The following is a 22,254-nucleotide window of genomic DNA, read 5'->3' as shown; positions in this document are numbered from 1 at the left end:
AGCATTTTGTTAAACTAATGCACCTTATTGCAGCAGTCTGTTTTGCACTGTTGTTATTTTCAAACATATTTGTATTAATATCTTAAATTGCGAACTTCCATCTTATGGTTTCATCTAAAAATCGAATAAAGATTCTTTGAATTGAATTAAGTCCTGTTACTAGCCTTCAGTCACATGCTTCTCTCGTTTTCTTCCTCTTCATTTATTGAATTCTCTACTGCAGATCTTGTTTTTATTTTTTTTAAATTCTTTTTATTGAGGGTAGGAATCACAATTACAAGGCAAGAAGACGATTCAATCAGGTGTCTTGTTTGAGCATGAAACACTTATCAGTACCACGCATGAACAATTGGTCACAGGTAATTAACGCAGTTACAATGTAGGGTCCAATTGAGCCGGTAAAAGTGGTGGGCTGCATGTAGTCCCTCTGTATTCATTCCACATATGGATCCATTTCACAGATCTTGTTTTTAGACTGCGTTTTTGTATTTCATAAATTTGTTTGCAAACATCCTATTTAATATTTGCTATTCTTACATTGATTTTCTAATAACTGAATGGAGTTTATATAATTTTCTCCTCTCCTTTTCTTTATAAATCTTTTATCACAACTTTACATGCTTTTGGTATACACGAAGCACATCGGATCAGCATGCTTTTCTTGTGTTATTGTTTCATTAGTGAAGCATGATAGCTTACTTAAACATGAAAAACCAGAATCAGAAATCCTTAGACGATTTCCAGCTCTGGTTTGCATGAATTCTAATCAAACACTCAAAAACCCCTGTTTTTCACGGAAACCTCCTGAAATGGCACTTGTTTGAAAAGGCCAGCTTCAGAACAATTGATTATTTTAGGCAGAACTCACACATTTTACCAGGGTTTCAGCATACAGCAGCTATGCATGCAAAACTTCTCTGAAAACATCTACCCCCTGGAATACAGGTAAATATATTTATGACCATTCTCTTGGATCAAATCACACACAGGAGTAGGAGATACACCTAGGGAGAAGAAAGCTTGAATGATGAAGGCTTAAATAGGCCTTACTACTTAAGGGACTCTTTTAAGCTTAGCTTTATTTAATCTGTATGTGTAAATAGGAGTGCTTAATTTGAGCATGTGGTTTCCGGTGCTTGGCACCGGCACTTAACTCTCAGCACCGGCTTTAGTGACAGCTCACAATATGGTGGCGCTGTCTGAGATGAGCACAACAGCCGTGTTTATTAAGTCAAATGGCTTTGAATTGAATAATACCAGCCTCTCACAACATTACTAAAGCTTTGTGTGGCCTGAAATAGTTTGAATTGTCACACTTGCATGAGGGTGATGGTTAGGTGTTATGTTGGTACTATCATTGGCAGCACTGGCTGGGGCATTGCGTGGTGCAGGTGAGGGGTCTTCCGAGAAGGGCCCTGGCACTTCATTTCATACAATTTAAGCCCTGGTAATTAGTTGAGTATGATTGGTTGTTCTTTTTTTTTCGTTCACAGTTTAATAACACCCTGCTGGCTTTTCTTATTACTGGATGCACGACAGCTATCTGTCACTCAGAAATATATAAAAAAAGATGCTTGTATTGCACCCCTGCTGCCAACATTCCAGCCTCTCTCTCACTTCCCCCATAAACACACTGCTGCAGCCAGCATGGAAAGCACCTTTAGCTATGGGAAGGAATTCAGGCTTGGAAACAGCAGGCCACAAAAGACAGAAGTGTTGAAATAGGATTGAAGCCAACGAGCAGGATTAAGTTGTTGCAAAACAAAGTAAGCAACTAGATACAACAGGCAACACAGTGATGACACCTTTACAGAGGGCAAAATGGCAGACCAGGCCATCGGTAGGGCTTGCACGGTCACCCTGGGGTGAGCTTTCAGTCTGATAAGCATCAGCACTTTGCGAGAGATGAAACTAACACAGAACATAACCCTCATTTTTATTGTTAAAGTGTTTTTAGTAACAACGCATTCACCTTATGCCTCCTTACATAACGGCACTATTTCCTTCGAAATTTATAAATGTAGTTTGAAGCAGATTGCATGGCAATAAATGCCCTAACAGAGCTCAGCTGCACAGACGATGATGGTTTTCTAAGGTCATAGGTGTGTTTTCTCATAAAAGTATGTTTATAGAGCAGGCCTTGCACAGTTGTGTGTAATCACTTACGTGATAATAGGCGACCAAGGCAACCACCCTAAGGTACTTAGGATGTATGTACCTATAGTTATTTGTAAAGCGCAACACAAAAAAAGCAAATTTTTTGGGGCTTTGGGAGAAAATCAAATTGATTTACATCAAGTGGGGATTACACAACACATTTACATTTCTTTTTTTTTAAGGGAGATTCTATACTGTAACTTATTTTACAATTCCAAACATCCAGAAACCTGCGTGCAGAATATCAGAACCTTCAAAGTGTGTTAACAGATGTGCAGTTGATCAATAGGATTTTCTCATATCTGCATCATGTGTTCACAAAATACAATGTACATGCAATCAGAAAACACGGCTAGAGATTTTTGCTATATGATATGTTAGTGCAACAAACAATGGGGCATGTTTTCCTTAGGCCTTACGATGTGCTATAATGTCCATAAGTCCTGCACATTTGACCTCTGACAGAGGTAAATCAGTGGCGGCCGGAAAAAAAAAAAAGTGGTGGGCGAGTGGAGGAGGGGCAGGGTTTAATAATAAATCAAATAAAACTTACCTGATACTGCCAGCTTCCTCACGCCTCAGTGCTACTATGATTCATGCTCCCAGCAGTCCCTGAAACAGCACCAGAGACTCCCCAAGGAATCCCCACGCTGCTCTCATGCTATGTTACAAAGCATGAGAGCAGTGCGGGGATTGGTCTAAGCGGGCTGGTTTAACGCTCGCTCAGACACAAGGAGTCTGTGCTGCTTCTCCAATACAGCTGGGTTGGAGAAACATAACTGCGCATGCCTGTTTGGCTGGCCTAAAATGCCTGGCCAAATCAACATGCGCACTTAGCAGTGCACATCACTCTGCCCGCCATGGCTCGCCCACCCCTCCTCCCCCTCCAGCCCTACACACACTGGCTTATCCACCAGCTGAAAAATAAAACAATAATAAAATCTTGTTTTAATTTTCAGCTGTAGGCTCTGAGCCAGTGGGGCAACGCTCCTGTGCCATTGCGGAGGAGCCGCCGTTGAGGTAAATGTGGTAAGTAGAGTACAAGAGAGGAGTATGATATGAAGTAGAAGCCTGTAACTGGACATTCAGCTTGAGGGTTCCACATACCCCACATGCCAATTTTAGCTATTTCTTTTGTGGAGACAAGTAGGTCTCTAGCACCTAAATTGTTCACCAAGACTGAGTTCTAACCCTAGCTTCTCCAATTAACCAAGGTTTGGGATCTGGGAAGACCAACTTTCTGTTCCTGCATTGTCCAACGTACTGCTCAATGAGCATGTGAGATAACATTTCTATCAAGAATAAGGCACGCAAAAGACACCAATGTAAAAAAAGTTTCAAAATATTAAAAACAAGGCTCATTTGATCATTTAATTATTGAATTTGGTGGCAGTCAAATTTCGTAGTAGGGTGAGAAAACAAACCAATACACATTTATGTTTTTTCCTTGCATGAATGGCTAAAACCACACTGATTTACGAATGGGATCTTTACAATATATTTTTTGTTGGTACAAATTGACACAATATATTCATATATTTATGAATATTGCATCATAATGCATTTCTTTACTAAAAGTGTCTCACAGTATCTCAGCAGCTCCTTTTGTTAGAGTATCATCCTTGGCCGGGAGCTATCTGATGCATAACAACTAGATGCCAATGTAATGCCAGGGAACAAAGGGAACAGCTTGTTATCACCTCACAAGTACTCAAGAGAAACTATTATATGGAGGTAGTTTTCAACTTAGTTCAACCCTTGTGTATAAAATGATATACATGCATTTTAAGAATGTCAGATGTATATTTATGAATAATTACACTAATGTTTGAAATTTAATTCATTTTATAGCGCGACTCATACCAGTGCAGTGTCAGAGTTCTTTATATCACACACACGTTATTTAGAGACATTGGGCCCGATTCACAGAACTAACTTAAGACAAAATCCTAAACTTACTACCATTTTGGTATTCACAGAAGGCACTTACTCATTTCGGTATTCACAGAAGTTAGGAGTCCTAACTTTAGGACTCCTAAATGCCTTCTGTGAATACCGAAAGTCTTAAAGTTAGGATTTTTCTCAGTTTAGGAGTCCTAAAGTTAGGAGTCCTAACTTTACTACTCCTAAACTGAGAAAAATCCTAATTTTAAGGCTTTCGGTATTCACAGAAGGCATTTAGGAGTCCTAAAGTTAGGACTCCTAAGTTTACTACTACTAAATTGAGAAAAATCCTAATTTAAAGACTTTCGGTATTCACAGAAGGCATTTAGGAGTCCTAAAGTTAGGAGTCCTAACTATACTACTACTAAACTGAGAAAAATCCTAATTTTAAGACTTTCAGTATTCACAGAAGGCATTTAGGAGTCCTAAAGTTAGGACTCCTAACATCTGTGAATACCGAAATGAGTAAGTGCCTTCTGTGAATACCAAAATGGTAGTAAGTTTAGGATTTTGTCTTAAGTTAGTTCTGTGAATCGGGCCCATTAAGTTATACAAGTGTGTAAATCAATGTACAGGTAATGTTACATACACAAATTAAGGCTGAAAGGCATAGGAATCACATAGCACCCATGCTGGTAAGCATTATATGTTAAGAGTGCATGATCTGGAGAAACTAAGTTAGAATGTAAAACAGAACACAGTGACTGGAGCTAAGTGCACTGATAACATTTTATTACTACCCAAAGGAACCTTTTTTAGCAACATTACACTAATCAATGATTGGAAAAAAATATTATTAAAAGATTATAAAAATAATAAGTTCTAAACCGATGATTGCAGTTTTCCAGTTTCTCGTTCAGTTCACAATATTAGAAGGATTGCAACTTATGAACTGCTAGTAACAAACGGAAATCTGTGACTAAATCAATAACTTTTAGACCTACAGCCTTTGGTGTGAACTTCCCCCAATCATTTTGCCTTCTCCCCTCCAGCTTCGCTGTTGTTGGCATTAGGACTATGTGCATGTACCACTGCTAACCGGTGCTCAAGTGCTTGTGCTCTCTCCTTTAAGCATGGTACAAATGGCTTACACCAATTAACCCATTTTAATTCACTTATAAGTCCCCATTAAAGTGGTACTACATGTACCCAGGGCCTGTAAATTAAATGCTACTAGTGGGTCTGCAGCACTTATTGTGCCACCCACTTAGGTAGCCCTCTGAGGTGTGCCATTGCAACCTGTGTGCAGTTTTAAACTACCAATTTGACCTGGCAAAATAAACCTTTTGTAAGACCTACACCTCAGTTTTTAATACATACAAGTCACACCTTAGGCAGGCCTTAAACAGTCCATAGGTTAGGGTGCATTGTATTTAAAAGGTAGGACTTTTTTTTATTTATTTATTTTTTAAGGTTTTCATGTCCGGTAGTGAAAAACTCTCAAATTCATTTTTCACTCCTGTTTTATAGGATAACAATGAGTTACAATATTCCATTTAATAAGTGCTATCCTTTGATTGGGAACTGCTAGAAATGTCACGTTTAGTCTCAAAAGAACTGTAATTTAAAATCCTCTAGAATGGTAAAGTCAGATTTTAATTTCCACTTCTGAAAATGCCACTTTTAGAAAGATATGCCTGGGTTCAAACTGGAATGGCATGGTGAGCAAAAAGCAATGGATTTAGGCCCAGATCTCTGTACTGGGATGAATGTATGACATTGTTCTGCTTTCTGTCCATCAACTGTTGTTTTTACTTTTAGAAAGATTACTTTTTTTGTCCTACCCATTTGGTGCCTGCAGCCTGTGTCATGGGTAATTGACTGTGGATAGTTGGTAGTTGGCCTTTGTGTATTCCTCTCAGACAGTGAGACAAAGAGGGACTAAGTGTTAGCAGTATGGGTGGGGTGGAGCTATTCCCCATCCTCATTTACATTTCAAAAGCTGCCTTCGGCACACTCCATGGAACTGGACACCAGCCTTTTGTCACCTTAGACCACTTGGAGCCTTTGCGTGGCAGAGCTCTCCCCATATAATGTAGAAGTCCAGGCGTATACTAATGACACATAAATCCATCCCTGGTTAGAGAAATATTAAGTTAGTTTTTAAAAATAGCCCTTTTTTGCAGGATTATCTCCGAACATTTTCCATTCTTCCTCCTTTGTTTTTACTTCATTTTTGCTAATTTTAGGACTCAGTGCACTTTGCCTCTAGTGACTAGTGCAAAAATGCATGTTTTATGTGGCTAAAATGTAATGCTATTTGGTTTCTCCATGATTGGCATATTTGATTTACTAGTAAGTTCCTAATACAGTGCACTGCATGTTCCCAGGGACTGTAAATCAAATGCTTCTAGTGGGCCTGCAGCACTTATTGCGCCATCCACATGAGTCGCCTTTCAACCTGTCTTAGGCCTGCCACTGCAGAGCCTGTGTGTGCAGTTTTAAACCGCCATGTCGACCTGGCTAATTCACCTACCTGCCAGGCCCAAACCTTACCTTTTATTACATGCAATGCTCCCCGAAGGTAGGCCCAAGGTAGCCCGGTGGGCAGGGTGAAGTGTATTTAAAAGATAAGACATGCATTTGTGAGCTTTACATGTCCTAGTAGTGAAAAACTGCTAAATTCGTTTTTCACTACAGCAAGGCCTATCACTCCCATAGGTTAGCATTAGAGCTGCCTTGTAACATCTTACAAGTGTATCTTCCAATTGGGAGCAGATAAAAAAATTGGAGTTTGGCCTCTCTGGAATCACATTTTAAAAACATCTTTTCGTTATGTTAGATTTAAAATTGCAGATCTGAAAATTTAATTTTTTTAAAGTTGGCATTTTCTTACTTAACAATTCTGTGCCTCTGCCTGTCCCTAGAATAGTCGTCTGAATTGAATGACAGTTGAGCTTTGTGAATTAATTCACTCTAGACCATCACACACAAAGGGAGTTGATGTGTGCCCTGCATATTCTGATGGCTCATCACCAGGTTGATGAGCCTTCCTGAGCTAGAGTGGTGGACGGAGCGGACACTTTCGCCTGAATATGGCTGTGCCGGTCTCCAAATAAAGAGCTGCATAACCCCCCTGTAGTGTGTCTGAAGCTAGGGCCAGGAAGGATAGGGTATTTTGCACTACAAAGACCTTTTTTTGAAGTCTCACTACTTAAAAGGCTAAAATTGGTATAAGTACTTGACCTCCGACGCCATATATTCAGAACACTTCTGGACTGACGACATTCTGCCAGGAAGAAGAGCTGTTGTGCTGCCAGAAGGACAGCCACTTTTCTGTGTTGGCCTACTGCCTGCTGCTTCTTGCCTGGCAGTAAGAGGACTGGACTTTACTCTCTGCATTCTGATTTCTAAGGTTCTCGAAGGGCCTGACTGAGCTTGGCTCCTGTTGCTAAAGTCTCAAGGACATCAAAGTCTTCACCTGCATCTTGCTACCAGCACCTGGGCTCCTTTGCTGCGATTCCTGTCCTGCCACGTGGTGCCAAATCCAGTCCTGGGCCCTTGGAGGTATATTTGGTGCTGCAACCAAGAAACTGACGCATTGACTCAAAGAGGCAGTTCTGAACCGGACTGTGTGAACTGACACATCGTGCTGCCTGCATAACACACTGACCTAGACTTTCAACACAGACTGGACTTTGCCGCAGAACACGTGAATAACTACCGCTGCGTGAGTTACGAGTATCGCTTCACCAAAGTCTAGGACACCCGGCTCCGATTCAGATGGCACCTGGCCCGGCGTGGCTTTCAACCGATGCAGCACCTCAGTCCAGCGTTCAGACATCGACACCATGCACTCTTGACATCGACACATCATCGACAGCACGTTACCTTCTGGAACCGAGGTCTTGCACAAGCAACAGACGCATCACCTTCTCTGCGCAACGCATCGTCCTGGAGTGGCAAAGCTCAAACGACCCTGCACCGCCTTAAGGAACGGATGCCTCACCTGCATCCATGACGCCTCACCTCCTCTCTGCCTTGCATCATCTTTGATTTAAGATATATCCAAGGTACTGTAAGATGGTCTGCATGATTCCTGTATCCGGCCCGTGCTCCATTGCAATTGGAGTGAACGTTTTGATTTGTCCCGGTCAAGTGCGACCAGATTGCCCCAGTTGGAGCTAAAGACTTCTAAATACTGTATTTATTTAATCTTTGAAAATTCATATGTTGACTTGTGTATGCTGGATTTTTGTCGTTTTACTCATATAAATATTGGAAATGTTTATATCTATATATATCTATATATCTATATCTATATTCACTGAAAAAACCATAGGTTTCACACATGTTATAGTTAGCTGGACATTTCTCTCATAAAAAACCATTGAAATTCCCCCGTTATAGTTAGTTTAGCTAAATATAACTTGCGCGACTGCAATCCACTTTAAAATGCTAATTCCTAATTTAATTTAAGTGAATTTGCAAGGTTTTTTAAATGCTAATTTATGTATGTATTATATTTTTTATATATTTATTTTACAATAAACTACCTATGTAGATAGTTATAGATTGACTGTATCCTGTAATATGGAATCGCTCGTTTAAAATGTTTTTTTTTTTTAAGGGTTTTTCACAGTGCGCGCACGGTGCACCCCGCGATTTTTTGAAAAAAAAATAAAATGTTTTTTTCACCCTTCGGGGTCCTTCAGGGACCCCCTGACAAAGGCTAGGGGGTCAGGAACTCTCTACCCTGCCCCCTTTTCAAGTTCTCCACCTTTGTTTTTCACTGCCACACACAAAATGGCGTCCGACACTTCCTGATTTCGACCGATTCGAATGTTGACTGACATCTAACCACCAATCAGAATTACGCTCGCACACGGTGCGCGCCTAGAAATATTTATGTACTTTTAACTGCAATTTTTTCAGAAACTACTGAACAGATTGACACCATATATGCAAAAGGCACATCCCTGACCTGAGGACTACCTCTTTGCCAAATTTCATGTAATTCTGTTCAGCCGTTCGGGCTGTACCTCCGACTAAAGGTCCTATGGGAAAATGCATGGGGAAAACGCGTTTTGGGACCCCCCTTTTTTCTCAGCCCCCGCTTGACGAATCACCCCGAGACTTTCAGGGTAGGAGCTGAGCGGAGCGCCCCATTAGTTTTGAAAATTTCGCGAGGATTCGTCAACCGGCGCCAAAGTTCTTCAAAATAGAATTTTCAGATTTCCTATGGGAACTCGGTCCTAACTATAACTATCTACTGGCGACCGCCAGTAGATAATATATATATATATATATATATATATATATATACACACACACTCGAACTCCACTTCTCAACGGAGCACTCTCGGACGGGTGCAGACTTGCAGCTGTGGACTCCGCAATATATTATCGCTCTGTTCCTTTACTTGACAAAGAAACTCCACACTTATATATATATATAAATTCACTGAAAAAACCATAGGTTTCACACATGTTATAGTTAGCGGAAATTTTACTGATAAAAAACCAATGAAATTCCCCCGTTATAGTTAGTGCAGGAAACTATAACTCACGCGACCGCAATCCTCTGCTGATGCTAATACTGTATTTAGACACTTATTTGCCCATGTCTTCTTCCATAAATTTTTAGCTATACATATATTACAAATATTTTTTTTTCATAAAGACACATGTCATCAGCAGAAGATTGCGGTCGCGTGAGTTATAGTTTCCTGCACTAACTATAACGGGGGAATTTCATTGGTTTTTTATCAGTAAAATTTCCGCTAACTATAACGTGTGAAACCTATGGTTTTTTCAGTGAATTTGCAAGGTTTTTTAAATGCTAATTCCCAACTATAACGTGTGTGAAACCTATGTTTTTTTCAGTGAATTTGTACGGTTTTTTAAATGCTAAGTTACTTTACGCCATTCGTGGCGTGCGTGCCCACTCAACGCAGTTCGTTCCGTGCGCGCACGGTGCGCTTCGCGCACCGTGCGTGCACAGTGAGCACGCGGTGCGCTTCGCGCACCGCGCGCCCACTTTACGCAGTTAGTGCCGTGCACGCGCGGTGGGCACGCGGTGCGCTACGCGCACCGCGTGCCCACGTTATGCTAGATGGGCCATGTACGCACGATGCGCTTCGCGCACCGTGCGCACATGGAGGACATATTATGCGCTTCCTTGTGATAGGTAATCTGTTGAAATTTTTTTGGGAAATGCTGTGCTCTTATATGCCATGCACAAATGGTGGCCTTCGGCCACCATTTGCACACGGGGTGGAGAGAGTGGGTTTTTTTTTTTTAATAATTTTTTACCGTACGCGTACGGTAAGCGTACGTTAAGCGTAATCGGCGAAATTTTCGAAAAATAAAAAATTACCGTTTTTTGCCTTGGGGGATCTTTGAAGACTCAACTAACATGGTTATGTGCATGGGCGCTGTCTAAACAGCCCCTTTATATGTTTTTGGCATTTGTTTATCAGCTCCCCCCTCAGAGTGCGAGAGAGAAAATGGCGGCCGCCGCTTCCTGGTTTCGACCGATTCAAATGTTTACTAAGATCTAAGGGCCAATCAGAATCGCGCACGCCACCGTACGCGTACGGTAAGCGTACCGTAAGCGCACCGTAAGCTGGCTCAGATATATATATTGAATTAAAGGCTATTTTCTCAGAATCTACTGAACAGATTTACACCAAACCTACAAAAGGCACTTCCTTGACCTGAGGACTACCTCTCTGCCAAATTTCAAGTAATTCTGTTCAGCCGTTCGGGCTGTAGCAGTGTCTAAAGGTCCTATGGAAAAATGCATGGGAAAAACGCGTTTTGGGACCCCCCTTTTATCTCAGCCCCCGCTTGACGAATCCCCCCCGAGACTTTCAGGGTAGGAGCGGAGCGGAGCGTAGCGCCCCACCTATTTTGAAAAATTCGCGAGGATTCGTCAACCGGCGCCAAAGTTATTCAAAATAGAATGTTGCGGATTTCCTATGGAAACGTGGTCCTAACTATAACTACCTATACTGGCGACCGCCAGTAGGTAATATATATATATATATACACACACACACATATATATATATATATATATATATATATATATATATATATATATATATATATATATATATATTTTACCACTTGCCTCATTAGTTTAGCGTGACTGCTCTGTGTCAAGCTACTAGATGGTGAGCACAGGTAAACTTAGTGTGTACTACACTTAACTTGACTAGAATGTGGGTCCCTACTTGGAGTGGGTGCATACCTCTGCCAACCAGAAACCTCATTAGAAGTATTACTCAATGTCTAAAGAATAACTTACTCTGGATCAAGTCATCCTTTTGCTTAAGCATGCAACTTTTGAGCCAGATTTTCTTAAAATCACAAACCAATAATTCTCGGTAGCGAACCATGGACCTTTACTTACAAGTCCTCTTCAGGTCTTCTATTGTGAATGAATGCAAATAATGCTACTTGAAGCCTGTGCAGAAGGAAGGAACTTTCTAGAACCAGAAGTTGGGGTAGCCTAGGAGTTTACCCCATGTCAAAGGCTGGCACCAGGTATGAATACTGGACCCTCAAACCAACTCTTCAGTACATGTCTGGACTTCAGAGGACCCCCAGAAGGGCTGCCTTGCTCTTCAAAGGACTGCCTTACTACTTGAGGCCTACCTTGTACCTCAGAGGACTGCCCTGCTGTTTGGGGCCTGCCTTGCTGCTTGACCCCAGGACTACCAGAGCGACTCCAAGGGCTTAGCTGGCTAGCCTCCTGTGTGAGCTAAAGGGACATAAGTTCCAGAGTCTTTGAACCCTGTAAGTAAGTCCTGACCCTCCACCTCGGCCCCACTCAAGTGGTGCCCACCCAGTCCAGGACACTTGTAATTGGTGCTAAAGGTGCTCCTTCAGCCAAAACCTGAAACTTGCGACTTAGAAACATTTTCACCAAAAAGTGGCTTGAGAACCGACAGCATACCAGGACCTACCTGGTGGCCGATCTGTCCAAGGTGCATTGCTGAGAGGCCAGCCTCCGCAGTAGCTTTCACTATGTTCTTATCTGGTGTGGCAAATCCTGCTCAACGGACCGCTCGGAAACGGTATCTCGGCCTCGTGGAGCCCTAGTTAGTTACAGCCTGTAGTGAAGTCCAGCTGGAGAGCTTCGACTTCCAAAAAATTGTCAAAGTCAAAGCGTAGTAGAAATCTTCGTCCAGTGGTTCCCCAACGACTATGCCTCCTCTTCGGATACCACCAGTTGCCTTGCCCCGCTGAACTTTACCTTTTCAGGAATTTTTGGTTGAAATTTTTACTAAGTCCGAAGGTAAGCCGAGACCAGGGCCAAACCACCTCATGTAGCCGAACCGCGCTCGGCCTTAACTTTGCACTTTGCCCAGGTATCGCGTGACCAGATACCAGAGATTGGCGCTTTGATCTTTGATGAGCTATTTTTCACTTAAAACTTTAAAAATTCATAACTACGGTTCTACTAATTGGGCTTGTTTTAGTGTCATTGTATTTATTACATTTTAGTCTGCTTGTCCAAATTGATGTGGTTTTTTTTCTTGTGCTGTTTTCACTTTATTACTGTTTTTGTGATGCATAAATACTTAAGACAGTCTATTAAGTTAAGCCTGGCTGCTTTTGTGACAAGCTACCAGAGGGTTAAGCACAGGGACTTTGGTTTCTTCTGAGGTTCACACTGACGAGGTTTGTGGTTGTTGTTTGAGTAGGGTCCCCCGCACCTCAATCAATAATCCAATTTCCTACAGTAACCCACTAAGATATCTTCCTAAACTACAAATCTGTGACCTGCATGTTACACAATGTGCTTTGCAGTAGGCACATTAACCATCTATACTACTCATGGGTCATAACACTGACTAGACATAATATTAATCTCTCCATCAACTACATTAACCACCAGAGTTCATTATTCCCTGAAAATTGCTGGGCACAAAAATATCTCTGCTACAGGAGCCTTAACCCTGTAAGACATATTAACATGCAACCTCTTTGTGACCAATTAGTAAGCCAACCAGATTTACTGTGACATTTGTCCTTGGTGACAATTTCTTAGCAGCAGAGTTTAAAAAAAATAAATGTATAAGTTGACTGTCAGACCCCGCTGTTCACAATACGCTCCTTGTGACTCCACTTCCTTTTCGCTGACACACCTTGACACCCAATTTATGGGTTACGGGAGAATTTTTTTTCCATTTCCACCATGCAAGATAAACCAAAATAAAAGTACAATGGGTGTAGCCTAACATCAACTTGCAGGAGCCCTTAACACAGGATGTTTTTGATTTTGGTGCATTCGTGAGACAGATCTCAACAAATAAGCACACTGCTTATTGCTTCAAATCAAATGCACATTTGTTTTAAATTTTGATAAACTGAACCATGGCTTCTGATAGAGACCTAGATTAGAATAGCTTGCGCGCTTATTCAGCATTGCTACTTTGGCCAACATCCAGGAAAGTTTACTTGAGTGCAAGAGGCCATCTAGAGACAGCACAGCAACAGGGCTGACATGTAAAATCAGGAAACATGCTGCTCCTCAAACAGAAACTCCACAGGCCAGAGGCTTGATATCCTGGAACATGTTCCCACCCTTCCTCAGAAACATTCATAATTCATATACCTCCCAAAACATCCGAAAAAAAGCCATTAGGCCACTGAGCAGCTGTGCGGCAGAGCAAGAGTGCAAGCAGCAGCTGCTGGCCCTGGATACTGTTGCTTGGATGCAGGCAAAGTGGCTTTCTGTACTGTATAAACCTCACCTACATGAAGTTAAGCTACAGACAGGGCCAGTGCAGTTTAGTACAAGGGCCACTGAAAATTCAGCATTTCGAGAATTTATGTACTTGATGCATAATCTGTAGATCTCAGCAAAACAATTGTTTGTTCTTAGCAGAAATCTCCTGACTTTTGCAACAACTACCTGGCCACCTTTCAGTCTTAGTAGCATCCTGTAAACAACTGACAGATGTCCCATCAGCCCACCTTTTGGCTCCATTGTCTCAGAAGAAGGGGGAAATGCTAGCTTTCTGATGGCCGAGCTACAGCTGTCTCTGCCATCATAAAAACACCGGCCCTTGTCATTGCAAATATCTCCCTATTTAATGTGGCCAGCCGAAGCCATGTCAGCCATTTTCCTTCCTGTCCATGAGCAGTCCCATGCACCTGGAAAAGAAAAGAAAACGTATTCTATGCACTGAGAGAAAACTCCTAGCAGGTCAGGGACATTGTGTTTTTTTTGTTTTCCAAACGCAACACCATGCTTTGGAAGGGAAGTTGGGGTGGGGGTGGAAAAAGAAAAAAATGCCATATTGACCAGCATTTCATGGTGGACTCTTCACCCGTGTTAGTTTTTGCAGAAATTGTTCTTGCAATGGCAGTAGGAGGTGTCGGCAAAAAGAACCTTCGACTCCGCGTCACACTCATTGTTTGGTTGACAGGTCGAAGCTCTACCTTCTTGGCAGCCCGTAAATCACAAAAAGAGGCTCCAAGCCATACTGTACAGTACTACTATTGCCTGCCTATCATATCTTCCAATGTTGGTCACACTCATGGATTGGGCCATAATCCAAGCAACTCCCAAGTACCCGCTAAAATAGAAAAATACATGTCAGTTTCAGGGCTCTATATGGAAATTCAGTTTTTGCAAGTAAGTCTTTTTGGCATTGACCTATGCTTTTGATTTGCGATAGCTACTAGAATTGGGCACTTGGGAATGCTTAATTTTGGTCATCCCAAGGAGTGCTTGGTGGAGTTTCCCTTTATCCAGATGCCTGTGACTGGGTCCGGCAGATAGTGGGAACAGGGACCTCTGAGAGTTCACACTTTCATCTTGATTTAGACTGCAGCTGATCTGCAAACCCCCCTGGGGGTACTCCAGGAATGGTATGCTCCGGCAGTCAGTCTGAAAAAACAGAGCAGCAGCGATGAGTCAAGCTTGACATGAGTCATAGGAACACTCCGTCTCCTGGAGGACAAAGCACTTTTTCATTGTCTGCCAGCTTCCTATTTGTCCCACTGCAATTAACTCAATTTCCTGGGATTTTAAAACAATGTAGCAAAACTCAAGTTTTAGCAAGATTCATATAGGTGATTAACACAGTGACTCATAATCATGTAGGTCGGCAATAACATTTCCATGTAAATTATAGGCTAGACACAAAATCCTCCAGAGGGACGTTTTCACAAGAGGTGTGAAAAATGGTAAATTCCACTGGCAATGTTTTATGCAAGTGACTGAGTTCACGTCCTCACTAAGGGCTGTTTAAGAGTTTTTCTTGAATCCTAACTCGGGCACAAACTAGTGTTTGCACCTGCATACAAAAGGAGTGGGTATTACCACCCCTGCATGTCCCTCGCTACATACTTATTGTCAGGGAAAACCTGTTGAAATTTGTGTAGGGAAAATACCGTAATATTCTGAATTTTAACCCTGAAATATAGGAAACCATGCACTAGTATTGCGTTATCCCAATTTTCAGGTGCAGAACTCAGAATGATGTGGTAGTCACACACGCATGGTAGCAGTATGCATCATTGAAGATTTTCGATATAGTAAAGCTGATGCGAATTATAATGCTGATGACATTGCTGCTCCTGAAGTGGTTTCTTCTTGGGTGATTGAGTGCTCCTGGGTAAATCAGAAACAGTGAATTATGATCCTCAGAGGAAGGTGAGCAGGTGGGACAAGGTCCATCCCTTGCTGACAAGACATCCCTTTGGGTAAGCAAAAATAAATGTATGAAGGTGATATTTGTGCCCTTGAAATCCTCGTCGCCAGGGCCAGGGTGGTGACCTGCCATATCCAATCAGATAGTAGTGCTAAAGAGGCTAATGCCTTAGAAGACAAACCATTCTAGTTTAAGAGGAAATCTGCGGTTAGTTACCTTGTCACTCTAAATGCAACCCACCCGACCGATTCAACTCACACCGCTAGGAAGAACTGGTCGGGAGTTTACAGACACTACTTCTCTTAACAGCAGAGGCAGCCGTGCAGCACATACACTTGAGCTCCTTGTGCATCATACAACGTGTAAGTTATAAGGCCCTATAACACTTATAGTACTTTATTCTGCAATGATGACGTGCTACTATGGCAGCACTCATCATGGCCATGGAATAGGTGCCAACGCTCCCATTATGCATATGAACCCCACACTGGCAATGTGGGGAAGTGAAACACAAAGAGACCATATATCCAGAGTCAGCCACAGTGATTTACTATCATTAACCCTATAGGCCTCAGATACGGCTTCACCTTCCTACTTTCTTGCCCGGCACACCACTGGAGATCGTGCGGGATGCTGGTACAGTCACCATCATCCATGTCCTGAGGACTGGACCTCCCTACTCCTCATCTACTCCAACTGCATGTGTAGAACATGCACTTTCATCTACAAACAGCCTTAGGCAATTAATTCACGTTAAAAAGTAACACTGCAGGGGTACATTGTGCTATTCGGGAGTCTCTATATTCAGTTACGCACAAGTGTAGTCTACCTTGGCTATCCACTGGCCGACTTATAAAGTGGTCTTTCAGCTGTGTATCAAAGTGCAGTATGTGATGTTCAATTCTCCCTCCCCATTCAACCTCCTCTGTTCCACATGGGTATGTGTGTCCTGCACTGGCAATGCATGAACAAGATGTATAGCCTGGGTTAGGTACATATGAAACAAAAGAACACATGGTATCACACACCCATGCACTTTTGGTGAGGGGGGCCAGATGCAAGGATGGTTCTCTATAGATCTTTTACACCTTTCGGACAGAGATCCATGACTGCCAATTTAAATATTATATTTGTCAATAACAGTTTTCTTGTACCATACATCACTACCCAATGACTTTACAGTTATCTAAAACGATTAATATGAATAACCAGAATTGAAATCTGGTTATTCGCTGCTATTACACAACTGTGGGGAGCACAAGTTTCTTCTAACTATTGCTACATCCTAAGGGAAATTGCTTGCTTCCCCTGGGATCCTACATCCGCCAAGTTTGCGAAATCTAGAACCAAGTGGTGGAATGGCATGGTTGCACCACTTTTTATGGCTCTCTTGGGTATTCATAGAACTGAGGAAGGAGAGAGAAAGAAGGTGGCACACTGCCTGTGTGGAAACTGACATATTCCTTTACAGCCGCAGATCTGCAAACCTATACTAACAGGAAAAATATGTAGGGCAGACCATCATCTCTCACAGAGCCATGTCTACGCAGCGCTGGCTCTCTGCTCATGTGAGAGTGACGAGCAAGACTAAGTACTGGGTGGGAGGCACTGAAGGTGGTGCGAGTGGGATGCAGGATGCAGGATGCTAGGTATTTTTGGTTTTTATATTGTGAGCTGGAGAGGGGAAGGGTTTAAAAGAGGGTGGTCTGGATGGGTGCCAGAACATCAAGTATGTTTTTTAAATGTCGTAAAAGCAGACCGAGGTGGGAATGGGTGGCAAGAGGCCAAGTATTTTATTATATTTGGAAGGGGAGTGTTAGAAATGGGGGTCTCTAGTTGGCAATGGTTTGCACCTTGTCAAAGTAGGGACCCTTCCTTCTAGTCAGGCCAAGGGAGTTACCAACACAACCCCCTTCCAGCCTAGAGCCAGGGTAGACCAATCCATACCTCGATGGGTTTCCCTGCTTGGGGCGATAGAACATGGAACCTGGCCCGCAACAGCAGGGGTCTATTCCCGTACTACGCCTCCTTGAACTCAGTTGGATCTCTCTATCCATACTCTCAGGGACCACTAAGCTGACCCATGGGGAACCATTCTCATCACCTGTGGACCCCATCTGTGCAGCGTCTAAACTTACTTTGCTCACAGATGTGTCCCAACAGGCAGACAGTACCCACATAGCCAACACAGTGGTGCAGACAAGTCCACCCCCGGGGTGTGACTCCTGTCCCCCTCCCAGGGGCAACTCTGTCCACCAGGACAGCAAGCCACAGTGGCCACTGGCAACTGTCAGTGATGAGAGCCAGGCCTCATGCCTTTCAGGCCTCTCTATCCTCTATGGCATCAGAAAGTGGGGAGCGGCAGCCCCAGGTGCCTGGCACCCTTTCTCCACTCTCCCTCCCGCCAAGTCAGGTATGGCATCCTGACATTGGACCACTAGCCCAGGGTCTGTACCTTGCAGAAGGACAGAAGACTGGAGTGGGCTCTCCCACACCCTGTCGCCCTCCCCGGGGCCCTGCATCCCCCCCACCGAGAGCAGTCTCCCTCGATTCCAGAATTGTCGGGGTACCTGTGGCAAGTGTTCTGCACAATTCTCCCACCAGTTCAGGGGTGCTATCCTGCAACTGGTCCACCAGCCCAGGGTCTGTACCCTGAGGCTGGACCTGTACCTGGCAACCCAGGACTTCCAGGGGAGTACACCAACCGCACCCCCTCCCTCTCCCCCCAAGGGAAACACACTCCTCATGAGCTGTGTGAGAGTCTGCCTGCCGCAGGTCTCCAACCTCCTGTCCACCTGACAGAGCATGAAAATCCCCCAGGCCAGACGTGGCCTCACCAGGTTCAGTCCTGGGGTGCTCTGACCTCCGAGATGGCAAACCCTAACCCACTGGTCCTTCCACTGGGGATGGTGTCCCCCCCTCACCCTTTTCTCTGGACTCATGCCCCCCCCCAACTGGAGCTGGGCTGCCAGACACCAGAACCTGTGGGCCGCTGGTTACAGACGTACCCCCCCAGCTCACCTGACACCTTGGGATTCCCCCGTCAGGGAATAGCCACTGGTTACAGACTAGGCCCCCCTCCTGGTGTTCCCTCATGGAACCAACCAGGCTCTGGGATGGGGTCTTGGGCACCTTGAGAATCAGCCCTCCCCCACTCCCTTTCCTCAGAGACAGGACGTGGGACCCCTCACTCATCCCACCACACCGGGACTTATCTGGGTCACTACCAACCTCCCCTACCTCATCTGGTCAAGGAAAACCCAAGCCACCTCCTTCAGGATCACCCCCAGATGCTTCTCCAGACCCTCTGGAATCTACCAAAAGGTCTGCCTCCAGTGCAAGCTTCCTGGGGTCAGAAAACTCACACTCCAAAGGGTGTTGGCATCGGTCTGGAAAACAGGGACTTAAAATATGCTTTCCAACAATTGAATCACACATCCCCACACAGGTGTTACCCAAACTACCCTTCACCCAACCATCCAGTGCCTCTGAAAAGTACCCCACATCATTCTCCCAAGACTGGTGAGACAGTGTCTCACTGTTGCTGTCCCTCAACCCATACTCTTCTGGCTGGTCTCCATACTCACTTACCAGGGCTTCTATCACAGGAGAACCACTCTCCCTGCACCCCTCATCTAGAGTCAGTAGAGTGTCCCTCCCACTACCAGGAATATGATCCCCTGTGCCAGTTCCCCAATCCACCTCAGGGACACTGTGCACAACTGGAGTAACCTCACAATCCTGAACCCCCTGGTGTATGTCAACCCTCTCCTTGAAGAGAGACAAGAGAGTCAAGAGAGACGAGAAAAGACAGAGAAAAGACAGAGAAGAGAGAGAGAGAGAGAGAGAGAGAGAGAGAGAGAGAGAGAGAGAGAGAGAGAGAGAGAGAGTGTGTGTGTGTGTGTGCGTGCGTGCGTGTGTGTGTGTGTGTCTCTGTGTCTCTCACCCCTAGTACTGGGCAGTACAATTTTTGCTGCCACCATCTGAGCTGAACTCCAACCCAGCCAAGCTCACTTCCTGAGCTGCATACTTTTGCTCTTCAGCTAAGGCTCGTTCCATCTCCTCGCACTCCCGGTCTAGCTGCCTCAGCCTCAGGTCACGAGCACACATCCGATTCCTCTACTCACGAGCCACTCTTTCCCAGAATGTTTCCTCCTCAGGGCCACTGCTCTGTTGGTATTCTGGCTGGGGATCCTCCCCCTCAGAGTCATCTGATAGTGTTGCCTCTCATTGTAGCACCTCATAGCTATGCAGGGCTACCTCAAGATCCTGCAATGTGGATCTCCTCTTCACAGGTAGCCCCCACCCTTTACAAAATACTTTTAGTTCCCTCATCTTGTAGACATGCAGGTGGCAAAAGTTGATTTCCATTTTGCCAAGGCCCCACAGTTGTAACAACTAACCAGAGTTCCACAACCAAATTCTGAAGGGAAACAGGGAAAAACAGTGTGTGGTACGTAATGATCTGCGATATGGTAGTAGTGCACACCAATCACTGTAAGTAAAGTGCAAATGCAAGTCCTATCCTCACCGCAGACAACCAATGTTAGAAATGGGGGTCTCTAGTTGGCAATAGTTTGCACCTTGTCCAAGTACAGACTCTTCCTTCTAGTCAGGATAAGGGAGTTACACTCCTAAAATAACCTTGGCTCACCCCCTTGATAGCTTGGCATGAGCAGTCAGGCTTATCTTAGAGGCAGTGTGTAAAGCATTTGCACATAGCCAACAGTAATACAGTGTAAGCACTACAAAAGGACACCACACCAGTTTAGAAAAATATCCAATATTTTTATATACTTAAGATAACACCAGAAACAATAAAAATCCATACTACAGTACTTGGAAATCTTCAGTTTCCATAAATAATCTTGAAATAAAGTTCTTTGAAGTTGATAGCTCCATCCAGAGCTATCACGGCGTCGTGAACAAACAAATCCAAACAGTTCTGGCTGACCGCGGCGTCAGGGGCCAGCTACGGCGTCGGGGAGACCCACAAAACAGTACCTTTAGAAATGCAGGGGGTCGACGACCTCTCGTTGGGTTTCCCGATGCACGGCGTCCGCAGGTGTCCATTCCGGAGGTCGGTGTAGGAGTCGTCGGGCCCTCGAAGTAACACGCGTTGCAAATCGAACTCCTCGTGGTTGAAGTCAAGAGCGCTGGCGTCGCCGGGCATCGGGTGCTGCGGGGTGAAGTGCAGCGGTACGGCGTGCGGCTCGATGGCGGCATCAGATGGCATCATCGGTGAGACCAGGGTCACAGTGCGAAGTAATGCGCTACTCGTCGTGGTGCTGGCAGGTCACAGTACAAGCAGCGGCGTTGTCGGTGCTGAAGCCCTGTCGTCGGCTGATGAACTGGAGTCATGGCGCCGGCAGGCCAAGGCTGCGGTGCGGGATGAGGGCAGTGCGTCGAGTCACTTTACGAGTGGTGCCCTCGAACCACGGTGCAAGCAGCGGCGTCGATGTTTGCGTGAAGCGGTGTCGTCGGGGATACCAAGGTGGCATCATGAAGCGGTGCGGAGAGCGGTGCTCACAGGTCACGGTGCGAGCAGCGGCATCAGATGGCGTCGTCGGTGAGATCAGGGTTGCGGTGCGGCATTGCGGTGGTGCCCTCTGCGGTGCCTTCAGGACACAGAGTCGGCAGCGGTGTTGTAGGCAGTGTCGGGTTGCTTTTCTTCTGTTGCAACACAAAAGACAGTCCCCAGTGCTGATGGCAGAAGAACTTGAAGTCTTTGCTGCTCCTTAGACTTCTTGAACAGGCGGCAAGCTCTACCTCAAGCCCTTGGAGAAACTCACAAAATGGAAGTTGCAGAAAGTTCAAGTCCAGTCCTTTCACTGCTCAAGACAGAAGCAGCCACTGCAGGCCAACACAGCAAACCACACAGCAAAGTGGTAGTCCCTCCTCACAGCTTTTCCAGCTCTTCTTCTTGGCTGTCTTCGTGGTTCCAAAAGAGTTCTAAGGTTCTAGGGTCTGGGCCCCAATATTTATACCACCAAATCCTTTGTTCTCTGAAGGCAGAGAGTGTCTGTACTCAGCCCAAACTAATTCTGTCCTCTCTGGTGCAGATTCCTGGCAGGAGGTGGAGACAGCATTGTCCAAGGCAGACAGGCCTATTCAGGTGCAAGGGAACTCTCCTCCCACCACTATAAATGCAGACCGGGCCTATTCAGGTGCTAGTGACAACTCCTCCCACTACTCTGAATGCAGACCAGGTCTATTCAGCCCAGCCCTGACTCATTCAGGAAAGACAGGACACAAATCAACCATGGCTATCAGAGTGAATGCACCTCCCCAACTCCTGTCACTCCACAATTTACACAGAGAGCATATACACTTTAGCACTGATCAGCAGTGGTGAAGCGCCCAGAGTCCTAAAACCAACAACAGCAGGTCAGGAAAAAATAGGAAGAAGCAGCAAAAGGTTTGGGGATAACCCTGCAAAAAGGGCCATTTCCAACAGGGAGTTTATGGCATGTTCTGTATGGCTCCTCTATTACTCCTGTAGCCCTGAATAGCTACTGGAAGATGATTTGTTTAA

At 44.5% G+C, this 22,254-nt stretch overlaps 1 protein-coding gene across 1 annotated transcript in view; it reads right to left on the bottom strand.

Annotated features, from left to right (window-relative positions):
* The window catches only part of ME3 (malic enzyme 3), a 473,564-nt gene that overhangs the window by 148,616 nt on the left and 302,694 nt on the right, over nucleotides 1–22,254 (bottom strand). The gene's annotated exons all lie outside the window — the stretch shown is intronic.

Source organism: Triturus cristatus, chromosome 8 (genome assembly GCF_964204655.1).
Source record: "Triturus cristatus chromosome 8, aTriCri1.1, whole genome shotgun sequence".
Lineage (NCBI taxonomy): Eukaryota > Metazoa > Chordata > Amphibia > Caudata > Salamandridae > Triturus > Triturus cristatus.
The sequence above is the reverse complement of the archived record's forward strand: the minus strand, read 5'-3'. Positions and strand labels throughout refer to the sequence as shown.